Genomic DNA, 13,126 nt, shown 5'->3' with positions numbered 1-13,126 from the left:
CAGAGACTGAAGATGGATAAGTTTAAGATAATTGAATACGGGGAGTAGGGGCTGCTGTTTTTCAGTCAATATCAGGATTCTTCACTCTGCACTCCATGCAGTAGTGCCCTTAACAGTGAGCCACTGGGTCCCTGGGATCTTTAACCCCATCATTCAAAGTCCAGGCTATTAAAAGTAGTTTACCCTGCCAGTGAGTGCACCATGTCAAGCACTGTAGCACAGCGAGTGTTCCTTTAAGAGCTTTCTAATCCCAGCATATACCAGGTGGATGTGCTAAAGGAAATGACCACACAGCCATGCCTCTAACCACTAGGGTTACTGCAAAGAGGAAATCCCTTTTACACATCACAGGATCAGGCTAACCTGGGCTGGCAAATCCCTAATCCTACCTAGCCAGCCAGGGGATAGAGAAGAGAGCCCCTTACCGCATGGAATACAGAAACCACAGCCTCTCTGCGGGAGGAGAAAGCGGCTTCCGGTGCTAATGAGGAAAATGTGGAAGCCGCTTCTGATCTTTATTTATTTTTTACTTATTCCCCCCTCCAGAAAAACAGATCATTAAATCTAAAAGACAAATAAACTCCCCTCAAAAAAAAAAAAACAGGGGCCCAGATCATTTCCATAAAATGAACAGGAATTAGCGCCATGCAGCTCTAATTAGAGAGTCAAATTCACCAGAGTGCAGTGCGGTCCACAGCACAGCACAGAGGGAGCCCCAAGCCCTGCTGCAAGCCTGGTCTACTGCATACTGCCAGTAATAATAAATCCAACAACCAAAAATAAATACACAAGTCCAATTATAGGTGAATGGCCGGAAAGCTTGCAAGCTGTAATCACTGATTAACCTGCTTGGCTGATGTATGGATTACAAGTTATGTGTGAGTGAGAAGATGAGCCGATGTTGCTGAAATCTATCAAATTGAATAGGAATGGTCTAAGAACAAACTAGTGCAAAAAAACAGTGTGGATATCCTCCTCCTTCCCCATGTACTGCGACTCGTATCATATCGCAATCGTGACATGTGTGTTGTTACACCCCTAGCATACCCACACTTAAGGGGAAATGGAGTTAGCGGAGCCAAGCACAGACCATAAAGACCACAGTTTCAGACAAGCAGCTGATGAATGTGGCTGTCGAGGAATGTCTGTGATCACTGCTCAGCGGGACTGCTCTCTGCAACAGGCGCTCAGCACGGCTCAGACCGTCATTGGCTTTCCCGTGCCGATCGGAAGAACAGGACTGGCAACAGCCCCCTCCCCCTCCTTGTACAGTGTGTGAAACAAGATATCAGCAATAAATCTTGTCTTGGATAGCTTGGCTTGCAATGTGGCTTTAATTAATCTGCCCAAGCCAAAACCTATTCACTGTAAACCCTGGGAACAATGTGTGACTTATATATAAAACACAAAAATAGAAGAAAAAAAAGTTTCCAACAAAAATGTATTTTTCTTTTTTGTTGGTATTTGAAGATGTTTATACTGGGCGGCTCTCAAAACATACAAGCTGCTTTCCAGATATGCTGCGTTTTCATATGGAGTCTGGAAACAAAGAGAGGGCACTTCCACAAGTGCATTCATCCATGTATACATACTACTGTGTGTGTGTGTGTGTGTGTGTGTGTGTGTGTGTGTGTGTGTGTGTGTGTGTGATGAGGGGCTCAACTTCACTGTGTGTGTATGTGTGTGACGAGGGGCTCAACTTCACTGTGTGTGTGTGTAATAATATGGCTCAACTTCACTGTGTGTGATGAGGGGCTCAACTTCACTATGTGTGTGTGTGTGTTTGTAATGAGGGGCTCAACTTCACTATGTGTGTGTGTGCGATGAGGGGCTCAACTTCACTATGTGTGTGTGTGTTTGTGATGAGGGGCTCAACTTCACTACTTTGTGAGTTGTGTTATGTCTCCTGATTCTAGGTCTATCTTAAAAGAAAGTTGATGACAAAGTTAACTCTAGCCAATACTTAAACCACAGCACAGAACCTAGTATCTGCGGACAGCTGTAAATGAAGTGGAGGTAGACTTAGGACAGAGGGTTCACACAGTTCACTTGTTCACATAGAGAGTGGTGAGGGTATGGAATGGGTTACCTAGTCATGTTGTTGAAGGAGACTCTTCTTCACACAGAGAGCAGTGAGGGTATAGAATGGGTCACCTAGTCATGCTGTTGAAGGAGACTCTTATTCACACAAAGAGTGGAGGGTATGGAATGGGTTACCTAGTCATGTTGTTGTGTTGTTGAAGGAGTCTCTTATTCACACAGAGAGTGGTGAGGGTATAGAATGGGTTACCTAGTCATGTTGTTGAAGGAGACTCTTCTTCACACAGAGAGCAGTGAGGGTATAGAATGGGTCACCTAGTCATGCTGTTGAAGGAGACTCTTATTCACACAAAGAGTGGAGGGTATGGAATGGGTTACCTAGTCATGTTGTTGTGTTGTTGAAGGAGTCTCTTATTCACACAGAGAGTGGTGAGGGTATAGAATGGGTTACCTAGTCATGTTGTTGAAGGAGACTCTTCTTCACACAGAGAGCAGTGAGGGTATAGAATGGGTCACCTAGTCATGCTGTTGAAGGAGACTCTTATTCACACAAAGAGTGGAGGGTATGGAATGGGTTACCTAGTCATGTTGTTGTGTTGTTGAAGGAGTCTCTTATTCACACAGAGAGTGGTGAGGGTATAGAATGGGTTACCTAGTCATGTTGTTGAAGGAGACTCTTCTTCACACAGAGAGCAGTGAGGGTATAGAATGGGTCACCTAGTCATGCTGTTGAAGGAGACTCTTATTCACACAAAGAGTGGAGGGTATGGAATGGGTTACCTAGTCATGTTGTTGTGTTGTTGAAGGAGTCTCTTATTCACACAGAGAGTGGTGAGGGTATAGAATGGGTTACCTAGTCATGTTGTTGAAGGAAAATCTTCTTCACACACAGAGTGGTGAGGGTACATAATGGGTTACCTAGTAATGTTGTTGAAGGAGACTCTTCTTCACACAGAAAGCGGTGAGGGCATAGAATAGGTTAGCTAGTCATGTTGTTGAAGGAGACTCTTCTGCACACAGAGAGTGGTGAGGGCATGGAATGGGTTACCTATGCTGTTGATGCTGAATCACTGGGATCTTTCAAGTCCTGATTTGACAAAGTTTTGAGATTAATCAGCTGCTAGGTGTGGTATGGTATGGTGTGGTATGGTAGCTGAACTGAACTGAATTGTCGTATGTTCTCTTATAGTGTGGTATGGTATGTGAACTGAATTGAATTGTTGTATGTTCTCTTATGGTGTGGTATGGTATGTGAACTGAATTGAATTGTCGGATGTTCTTATGTAAGTGAGCATGTCTCTTATGGTATGATATGTTAACTGAATGTTGGTGGGACTTGTCCTTGTCTATAATGTGATAGACTAGTCTTGTCTGGTCTCAATTCAGAAAGGACATATACTTATTGAAGCATTGTGCACCTCTTTGAATATTTTGTGATATAAATTAATAATCATGGATTGATTAGGAACCAGACTTTTTAATTGCTATCCTTTTTAAATATGTATTTCTCTTAACCTGTGTCTCTCACCTGTTTTAAAAAGGTAGGTGATGAAACATCACTGCGAGGGTCACAGTTTTTAATCAAACGTGTTCTATCAATACAAATAAACTGATTGAAGTTTATCAGGAAATAATGTAGTATCATTCAGTATACTGGCCATTGCGTAAGGTGGTTTTTGCTACAGAGCAAAGTTGTTTAAAAGTAAAAATTGGAATCACGTTTTACAGGAAACTTCATCACCATAAAAATAAGTGCAAAAAATAACCAATTTCATTGACTCGTTGAAATAGAATACGCACAATCCCTGCTAGTGGAACCATGACTAAAGTGCCTGTTGTTTTTCCCTGCTGATTCTGTGTCCACTGCTTTTCCACCAGTCTCCACTAGGCTGGGTGCTCTTCAGCCACATAGAGCAGCTACTGTTCAGACAAGCCTGAGAGGTGCAAGAGCAGCTGCAGAGGCTCCATGGACACCACTCCATACTGCCCACTGGTGGAGAAGGACGGTAATGGAGTAACTAGGATACTTAACCAAACTTCCAGTCCTTTACTTGTGACCTATGCAATTGGGTATTTTACACAGATAACTTACTGAACTGTAGTGTTTATAAATGTGGTATTTCCATTAACAGATTCATATTTTATAAATAATAATAAAAAAGAATAAATAAATAGTTAAGACATGAAAAGTATAGTCCCATTACATTGTACACATGTATTAGAACAGCCCATTGCTTCTATTGGTGTTTTGATTTGTTGTGCATATAGAAGCAAACCACTGGAACTGAAAATCTTGTCAAAATAGACAAATTAGTGATTGTCTAATTTAATTGACGACTTTAATAGGCCACACATGCAATCAATGTAAAATAGCAAGAGAAAAGGAACACATACAAATGGTAAAATGCATGAGACTTTTTAGAACTTGTTTAGATGCCTAAATAAAGCACAAAGCAGTTTAACACTTTCACACGAGTGCCTAGTGTTTCTAAATCAACGAATGCTGACCGAAAATTAAAATTCTCACACCCAGAGGTTTGCATACAGGCAGGCAGGGTAAATAAAGGTTATAAATGACACATCTTGAGGTGTTCAATAAATGTGCACACTGCTGTACGAGTGGTAAGCTGTCCCACCTTCAGATGCTCTTTATAAATATGACCCTATTTGCAGAGTTGTTGGAAGCCTGAATCAGAGGCTTCAACTTGTGACTGCCTGGTTAGCGACATGCTAAGGTTTATCTGGGCTCAGATACTTTTATAAGCACCTCCAAACGGAGCAGAGGCAGGCCAGACAGCTCTTTGCCGGACTAATCCGTCTGATTCTCTTCTTTACACAATGAAATCTCAAAGTGCAGGGGGCAAAATGTTAAGAACATGAAAGCATGCAGGAACTCCCAGAGGAAAAGGCTGCAATACCATACAAGCAGTCAATAAAGGGAAAAAGAAGGGATTGTACTGCTTTAGACTGACCTCTACTGCAAAAAAGAGGGTACTGCATCCACATTTCAGCAATCCAATCAAAATCCATTAACCTACTAAAAAAATGAGTGATCATGTATGTGTTTGTCTTTGTGTGTATTGTTATGCATTTATTAATGCATTTATGTATCCATGTATTGATTTATGTATCTCCTTGTGTTTGTTGCCTAGATTTATTTTACCTGATGACACAATTTACATTGAGACCTTACAGTCATTCAAACACCAAATCACTCAACTCCTTTACACTAGACCAAACTCTCAGCAGAGTCACAGCAAGGAACTGCCCCCTCTCTTTGCAAGGGCACCTCAATAACTCTGACCCCACCTTGCTTCAGTCATTCGAACCACTCTTGAATCTCTTTCAAGCAGAGACTGACAACTATGTCATTAAAGGACCCAAAGCCTCCAAAAGGTGAATGCATTAAAACAACTGATGTTACCCCTAAAAATAAACAACTCTAACAGCTAGAACCATCTATCGCCTGTGTTAAACTACTGTATATCTAGATGTCTATAATGCATGTGCATACACTGTAGAATAGCTTCTTCCACTCAGATTAATTTTGGAAACTACTTGGGGGAACCTCTGGTGCAAATAGTTTTAATATTGTGCTCAACTAATCCAGTTTCTTTGCTTGAAACTCTTTTTATTTTGTTTGTTTACGGGTTCCAGTCACTGCTGCAGTGGTCCCCAAGGACACTCTTGTAAAGGAGATGTGACACAGCTAAGAGTTTTTTATTCCTGGAAACAAAACTGGGAACTGCTATGGTATGAACACAATGCCAAGATTATCCAATCAAACCCCACAGACTCTGTGTCTTCCATTTTATTTGATATGCAGCAAGCTAGCCAGGACACCAGAAGTAGCAAGCATGTCTTTTTCAAATTCAATAACTGTTATTTAAATGCAGCTCGACAGCCAGCTTTTGAATATTGACTAGGACGAGGAAGGGCAGTGACAGATGAATTGAGATGCTTTTGAATATTGACTAGGACGAGGAAGATGAATTGAGATGCTTTGGAATATTGACCAGGACGAGGAAGGACAGTGGCAGATGAACTGATGGCATTTGAATAACAGTTGTTGAATTTGAAAAAGACATGATTGCTACATCTGGTGTCCTGGCTAGCTTGCTGCATATCAAATAAAATACAAGACACGGAGTCTGTGGGGTTTGATTGAATAATCTTGGCATTGTTCATACCATAGTAGTTCCCAGTTTTGTTACCAGGAATAAAAAACTTTGCAATGTCACATCTAACCATTCACTCCTGTGCCACAGGTATTAGGGCCCCTGTAGTGACTGCCCAGGGCTTGAAGACAAGGGCTGCCAAGCTATAGTAACACAACAGAGCTGGGTCGGTATAAAAGGGATTCACTCCTCAGTCCAGTCTGATCCACAATGCTCTACAGAGACTTAAAACTGGGCTTTAAAACTTCTGTTACTCAAACCACCCACCAACCTGCAAACATAACGAATGATGCTTGGAAACTCAAGACTAAAATAGCTCCTGGCTGCTTTGACACTGGTGTCTGCCAATGCATGCTCCTTGCGTGCAAACAGAGGACCTCTGAACAGGTCACTCCTCCAGCCAAAAAGGCATGGGATCAAGCCAGAACAGTTGAGTCTGAGGCTAAAAGGGCAACCGGTGTGAACAGTTCTCATCTCTCCAGCACCGTCATTACTCAGCACCTCAAAAAAAAATGAGCACTAGTTTAAATACTCCATTCTCATCTCTCCAGCACTGACATTACCAGAACCTTAATAATAATGAGCACTAGTCTACACACTCCATTCTGAGCTCTCCAGCACTGCCATTACCTGCAGCTTAATAATAATGAGCACTAGTCTAAACACTCCATTCTCTGCTCTCCAGCACTGTCATTACCAGAACCTTAATAATAATAATCCATTCTTTGCTATTAACCAAGACTGGGTTAAAATGCAAAAAGCGAGGAACGTGCAATTCACAATGGCACAAGAGCAATGCAGGGGTGAGGGGGAGAACTTTCATAATTTAAAATTAACTAAAAGAACAAACTTTTTCAATTCATGAAATCCCAACAAGGAAGCCTCTTTTTCTTTCTCTGACTGGTGCTAACGCTGCTCTGTCTTTACTAGGCTGGAGACAGTTAGCCAGCACACTGCAGGCAGCTCTGATTCTTGGTGATACAAGTCCAGGCTCTCTCCAGTTACGGGTCCAACAATAGAACCTATTTCAAAGTTGGCAGCTGGAGGTAGATCGTTGACAGTCACTCCCCACTGCTACAATTACCAAGAACAGGGTTTTTATTTTTATCACCCCAGGGTTAACTAGATGCATTTCCCACTACATCTTGCCCTAAAGTTGCTTACCAATACCAGACCCTAGACCCAGGACTCAGCCTTGGGGCAATGCTGAAATGTGTTTCAAATTTGCTGTGTGAACTCAAAGTACCCAACAAACCTGGGAAGAAGCTGGCAGGAACGGCACGAACAGACCAAGTGATTTTTTTCTGGTTGAGAAAACATTATTTGCAGAGTCCTTTCTGTGTATTTTATAGAGGTTTACTGGGGTCGACCCTGCAAGATGTTCTGTGTGTGAAAGCAGTATAAAAACCTTCACAAGTTAAAATGTATTTACTTAACCAGAACACTTGAGAAGACACCAAGAAATAACTTTTTTAAAATCAATGGCAAAAGCAGATAAAATCATTCAAACAGGACAAAAAACACTTAAATAAAAAAAAACAGTAATACTGAGCATAAAAGCATAAAAAATCTAACAATTCCAATGTACATGATCCTGGTCATAGTCAGTGTTTACAGGATTTGCAACGCTCGTCAGATTTTAAATAAATATTTCAGTGACTTATAGGTATTGTGAAGAGGCTGTTTTTCTGTGCGAAGGCAATGTTCCAGAGATGAGGTGCTTGATATGCAAAGACACGCTGGCCCATATTAGATCTGAATTTAGGGATTTTAAAAAGTAGGCAGATCATTTGATCTCAGTGCATATGTTGAGTTACATGTCTCTAACAGAGATGTAAGGAAACTGAGCATTTCCAGTATACACCTTATAAACTAAACACAATTACAGATCATTCTATAACCTCCCTGGCTTCCACTATACAGGAGTGATCTTTCCTTTGGCTGAATGTGAGTCGTGCTGTTAAACAGAAAGGATGGAAATAATCAGGTTTCTTTCATTCTCCTTTGTCCCAGTTATACACAATTATACTGCGCTCAAAATCAAAAATAGCTTTGTTTGCAAACCGAGACTTTTTAATGAAAAAACGTGTTTGTGATTTAGAATAGAGAAAGCAGTTGGGGGGAGAATAAGAGCGTTCCTATTTCGCATTAACGAAAACTGAAATGACAAGGGACTGGAGGGCATTGGAAGACAAAAAAAAAAAGAAAGATTTTAAGCGGCCCGCGAGTTCCCAGGCCTCAAAGCGGGGCGCGAAAGATGTGGGCTGTGAGCTATTCCAAAAATCACAACAAGTGAAACTGGATGTAAAAAGTATGTTCTCAACATTTACATTTTGGAAACAGATGACCCTTGGTAACACGTTGAGCGAATGTGTCATTAACTATGTGCAGATGGGAGCAGCAGGAGAGCTGTTTCCATGCTACAGGCAAAGCGAGGTCATGTACTGCACTGGGGGGGGGGGGGGGGGAGGCAAGGAGCAGAGGGGGACAGGGTGCTGCAGTGTCTCTGCTCAATTTTTTATTTATTTATTTCTTAGCAGACGCCCCTATCCAGGGCGACTTACAATTGTTACAAGATATCACATTATACATTATTTCACACTATGCAGATATCACATTATTTTACATACAATTACCCATTTATACAGTTGGGTTTTTACTGGAGCAATCTAGGTAAAGTACCTTGCTCAAGGGTACAACAGCAGTGTCCCCCACTGGGGATTGAACCCACAACCCCCCTCGAGTCCAGAGCCCTAACCACTACTCCACACTGCTGACCAATGTGGGGGCCGTGTCTGCTCAATGTGGGGCCATGTCTCTGCTCAATGTGGGGGTCATGTCTCTGCTCAATGTGGGGGTCGTGTCTCTGCTCAATGTGGGGGCTGTGTCTCTGCTCAATGTGGGGGTCGTGTCTCTGCTCAATGTGGGGGCCGTGTCCCTGCTCAATGTGGGGGCCGTGTCTCTGCTCAATGTGGGGGCCATGTCTCTGCTCAATGTGGGGGCCGTGTCTCTGCTCAATGTGGGGGCCGTGTCTCTGCTCAATGTGGGGGCCGTGTCTCTGCTCAATGTGGGGGTCGTGTCTCTGCTCAATGTGGGGGCTGTGTATCTGCTCAATGCGGAGGTCGTGTCTCTGCTCAATATGGGGGTCGTGTCTCTGCTCAATGTGGAGGTCGTGTCTCTGCTCAATGTGGAGGTCGTGTCTCTGCTCAATGTGGAGGCTGTGTATCTGCTCAATGCGGAGGTCGTGTCTCTGTTCAATGTGGGGGTCGTGTCTCTGCTCAATGTGGGGGTCGTGTCTCTGCTCAATGTGGGGGTCGTGTCTCTGCTCAATGTGGGGGTCGTGTCTCTGCTCAATGTGGAGGTCGTGTCTCTGCTCAATGCGGGGGTCGTGTCTCTGCTCAATGTGGAGGTCGTGTCTCTGCTCAATGTGGGGGCCGTGTCTCTGCTCAATGTGGGGGTCGTGTCTCTGCTCAATGCGGAGGTCGTGTCTCTGCTCAATGTGGAGGTCGTGTCTCTGCTCAATGTGGGGGTCGTGTCTCTGCTCAATGTGGGGGCCGTGTCTGCTCAACGTGGGGGCCGTGTCTCTGCTCAATGTGGGGGTCGTGTCTCTGCTCAATGTGGGGGTCGTGTCTCTGCTCAATGTGGGGGTCGTGTCTCTGCTCAATGTGGGGGTCGTGTCTCTGCTCAATGTGGGGGCCGTGTCTCTGCTCAATGTGGGGGTCGTGTCTCTGCTCAATGTGGGGGCCGTGTCTCTGCTCAATGTGGGGCCCGTGTCTCTGCTCAATGCGGGGGCCGTGTCTCTGCTCAATGTGGGGGCTGTGTCTCTGCTCAATGTGGGGGTGCCAAATTCCTCATTCTTGAGTTAATATGCCAGCAGTGAGTAGATTAGATTTGAACACAAGATCACAGGAACAAAAGAAAATGTATAAACAAAAGGAGGCCATTCAGCCCATCAATGATCTCAAAACTTTGATTCGGCATCAAAACATGGCAATATAACTCATTCCATTCCCCTCCCCAGTCTCCATTCCGTACCCTCACCACACCCCACCCTAACTCCACTCCCTATTCCATACCCTTCCCACTCCATACCCTAACTCCTCCCCATTCCATACCCTAACCCCACTCCCCATTCCATTCCCACCCCCTTCCTTACCCTCCCCACTCCCCCTATAAAAAGGCTCCTTTGTCCATTTGTATTTGACATACTATGCAGGGGGAAAAAATTAGCAATGTAGATCTGGCTTGTGATCGCTGGGTTTCACACTGTAACAAACCTGAATTCACAAATCCAAAAAGACAGAAATCCTGGCATAATGACAAGAGAGAAACCTTTCCCTTCCAAGGCTCCTCGACCAGGCCTCCAGAGAGCTTACTGGTGACCGAGTGAACCCCCCTCTCTGGCCACAGCCTCACCTGCAGCTCAAGCAACCCTCTGCCTTCCAAGTCATCTGAACCTTCTCTGGAGAAGGAAGAGGCCAGGCCATTAAGGGAGGGACTGATACAAGTTAGTCTGGTATTATGTAGACATTCTATTTTTAGAAAGCTCTGGAGAGATAGCTTCAAAGTAAAAGGTAGAGATTCCAGTACAATGATGTAAAAAAAATCCTGGATGAGAAGGTCAAGTGAAAGCTAATCTCAGACTGGACATAAACAGACACATTCTCAGGAGATTCTGGGTTTTTAAGAATGTGGGGAAAAAAAGGCGAAGAAAAAAAAACGAGAAGGAAATACATTAAAAAATATATATATTTTCTTTCTGAAATAAGTGCGTGAGAAAGAAGCCATCACCACTGTAAACTTGACATGGGGTGACCTCATTGGACAGCTCCGTGTGCACAGAGCCAATGTAAGCTCATTATTACACCATAAGCAAAGGAACAGCAGCTGTAACATGTGCTTCTTTGAGCCCTGGTTAATCACCGGAAGTGCAAAACAGGTAAGGTGAATGGAATGATCTGTTAGCTGCAGCCACTTTCGATTGTAAGCATAATAAAAGGCAAGGGGAAGATTACCCTTTAAGAGAGGCTTGTCTGAATTCACCAGAATAGATGTGTGACGCATGACTATATTTTTCTTGGCTAAGATGATACGTGGTCTTACAAGATCCAAAATCTGTAGAAAGGGTCAGATTCTCAGTGCTAGAGACCAATCTCTAAGGTAGTGGAACGGTCCAAAAAACTGACAAACAGTTAAAAAGGGGGACATCCTCTTAATTATGAGCACACAGGGAATTGTGACAGAACTATTTCACACAAAGGGTAACAGACATATGGAATACGTTACCAGGCAAATCAACTGAAGCAGGGAGAACAAGTATGTGAGGAACACACATCTCCCATGATGCAGCAAATACAAAATTAGATCAATACGTAAAAAAAAAAAAAAAAACACTACTGAAAGAGACACACAGGCACCTCCCCAGATTCTAATACTCTCCATAACTTGAGATATGGTTCCCTAAAGCATGACATATACATTGCCCAGTCACTTGTACTGTATTTCCATGTTAATTTAGCCAACCAGCATTAACCGCCAGCACATTGCACTTATCACTCAACTCGGGTAGACTATCAATGGGGGTGCAGGAGGAATGGGGGAGAACCCCGATCAGCTGTCAATCCGTGTTCATGGAAACGAGGTAGTATTAGGACCTGTACCCAGTTAATATAAATAGTAGGCACTTTTTTTACACAGAGAATTGTGAGGGTCTGGAACCAACTCCCCAGTAATGTTGTTGAAGCTGACGCCCTGGGATCCTTCAAGAAGCTGCTTGATGAGATTCTGGGATCAATAAGCTACTAACAACCAAACGAGCAAGATGGGCTGAATGGCCTCCTCTCGTTTGTAAACATTCTTATGTTTTTAATTACATTTGCCCTGATCACAGCCTTGACCCAAAAGGACTCCACGAGGTGCTGAAAGAGGTCTCAGGGAATGTTTATGCATGCAGTCATATTTCACTCAGCTGGCACAGAGAGGCACGCAGAGGATCATGAAGATGATTGCATTGTTCATGTTCATCTCAAGCATGCTCAACTGGATTGAGATCCGGGGATGGTGGTGGCCCAACCATTTATTCACAAATCTGTCATAGTGGATGGGTAAATCAATCTAATTTCTAAAGTAAACACAGGCATTAGGGTACATCATAGGCAGGTGAACCTGAGCCACAACAATGCTGAAGTAACCTACGGCACCTTTCTAGTGCTGTAGAGATCACATGCCACATCACAGCATACTTTGCATGTCTAATGCAGGGCGATGCCAGATCCAATTGGCTAGACAGGTCCTAATAAAGTGGCCAGGCAGTGTGTGTGTGTATATTTACTCATAGACAGCGCCTCCACTTTATTCCACCGTCTTGGACATACATTCCCAGAGGGGGATTATTAATGGGATCAGGAGGGAACTAGACGCGTTTTTTCAGACAGAGACGCGCAGGGACGCAGGGTGTAGTAGGGAAGAGGAGATACGGATACTTAAGACAACTTTGTTGGGCCTAATGACGTTTCCCTGCTCCTCAGTGTCTTGTGAGCCTGATCGAAAGACAAGAAGGCAAATCTCAAATGTTCATTCTTCTACCCTGTTATTTATATTTTCATGCCAATATAAATGAATGTTTTAAAATCCTATTTTTTAATTTTATTTATTTATGTATTTATTTATTTTTTACTTGGGAACTGGAGACCACAAATGTTTCCAAATTGTGTGCAGCTGGACCAGAAACAAACATTTTGCATTTTCCTTCCCTGTGCCCTCAATGACACACAAACTCCAGAGCCACAAGCTGTCATTATCCCAACAAACACCGAATCCCACTTCTCTCTCCTTTATAAACAGTATAGTGTTTCTCTACCACATCAATAAATAAATCACATTTTGGACTTGAGTCTGACCATCCCCAC

General features: G+C 43.3%; 1 pseudogene; it reads right to left on the bottom strand.

The window, feature by feature from the left end:
• Positions 1-13,126, bottom strand: part of LOC117421123 (exocyst complex component 6B-like) — a 186,964-nt pseudogene that overhangs the window by 149,282 nt on the left and 24,556 nt on the right.

The sequence above is a fragment of the Acipenser ruthenus genome, chromosome 1 (genome assembly GCF_902713425.1).
Source record: "Acipenser ruthenus chromosome 1, fAciRut3.2 maternal haplotype, whole genome shotgun sequence".
Lineage (NCBI taxonomy): Eukaryota > Metazoa > Chordata > Actinopteri > Acipenseriformes > Acipenseridae > Acipenser > Acipenser ruthenus.
The sequence above is the reverse complement of the archived record's forward strand: the minus strand, read 5'-3'. Positions and strand labels throughout refer to the sequence as shown.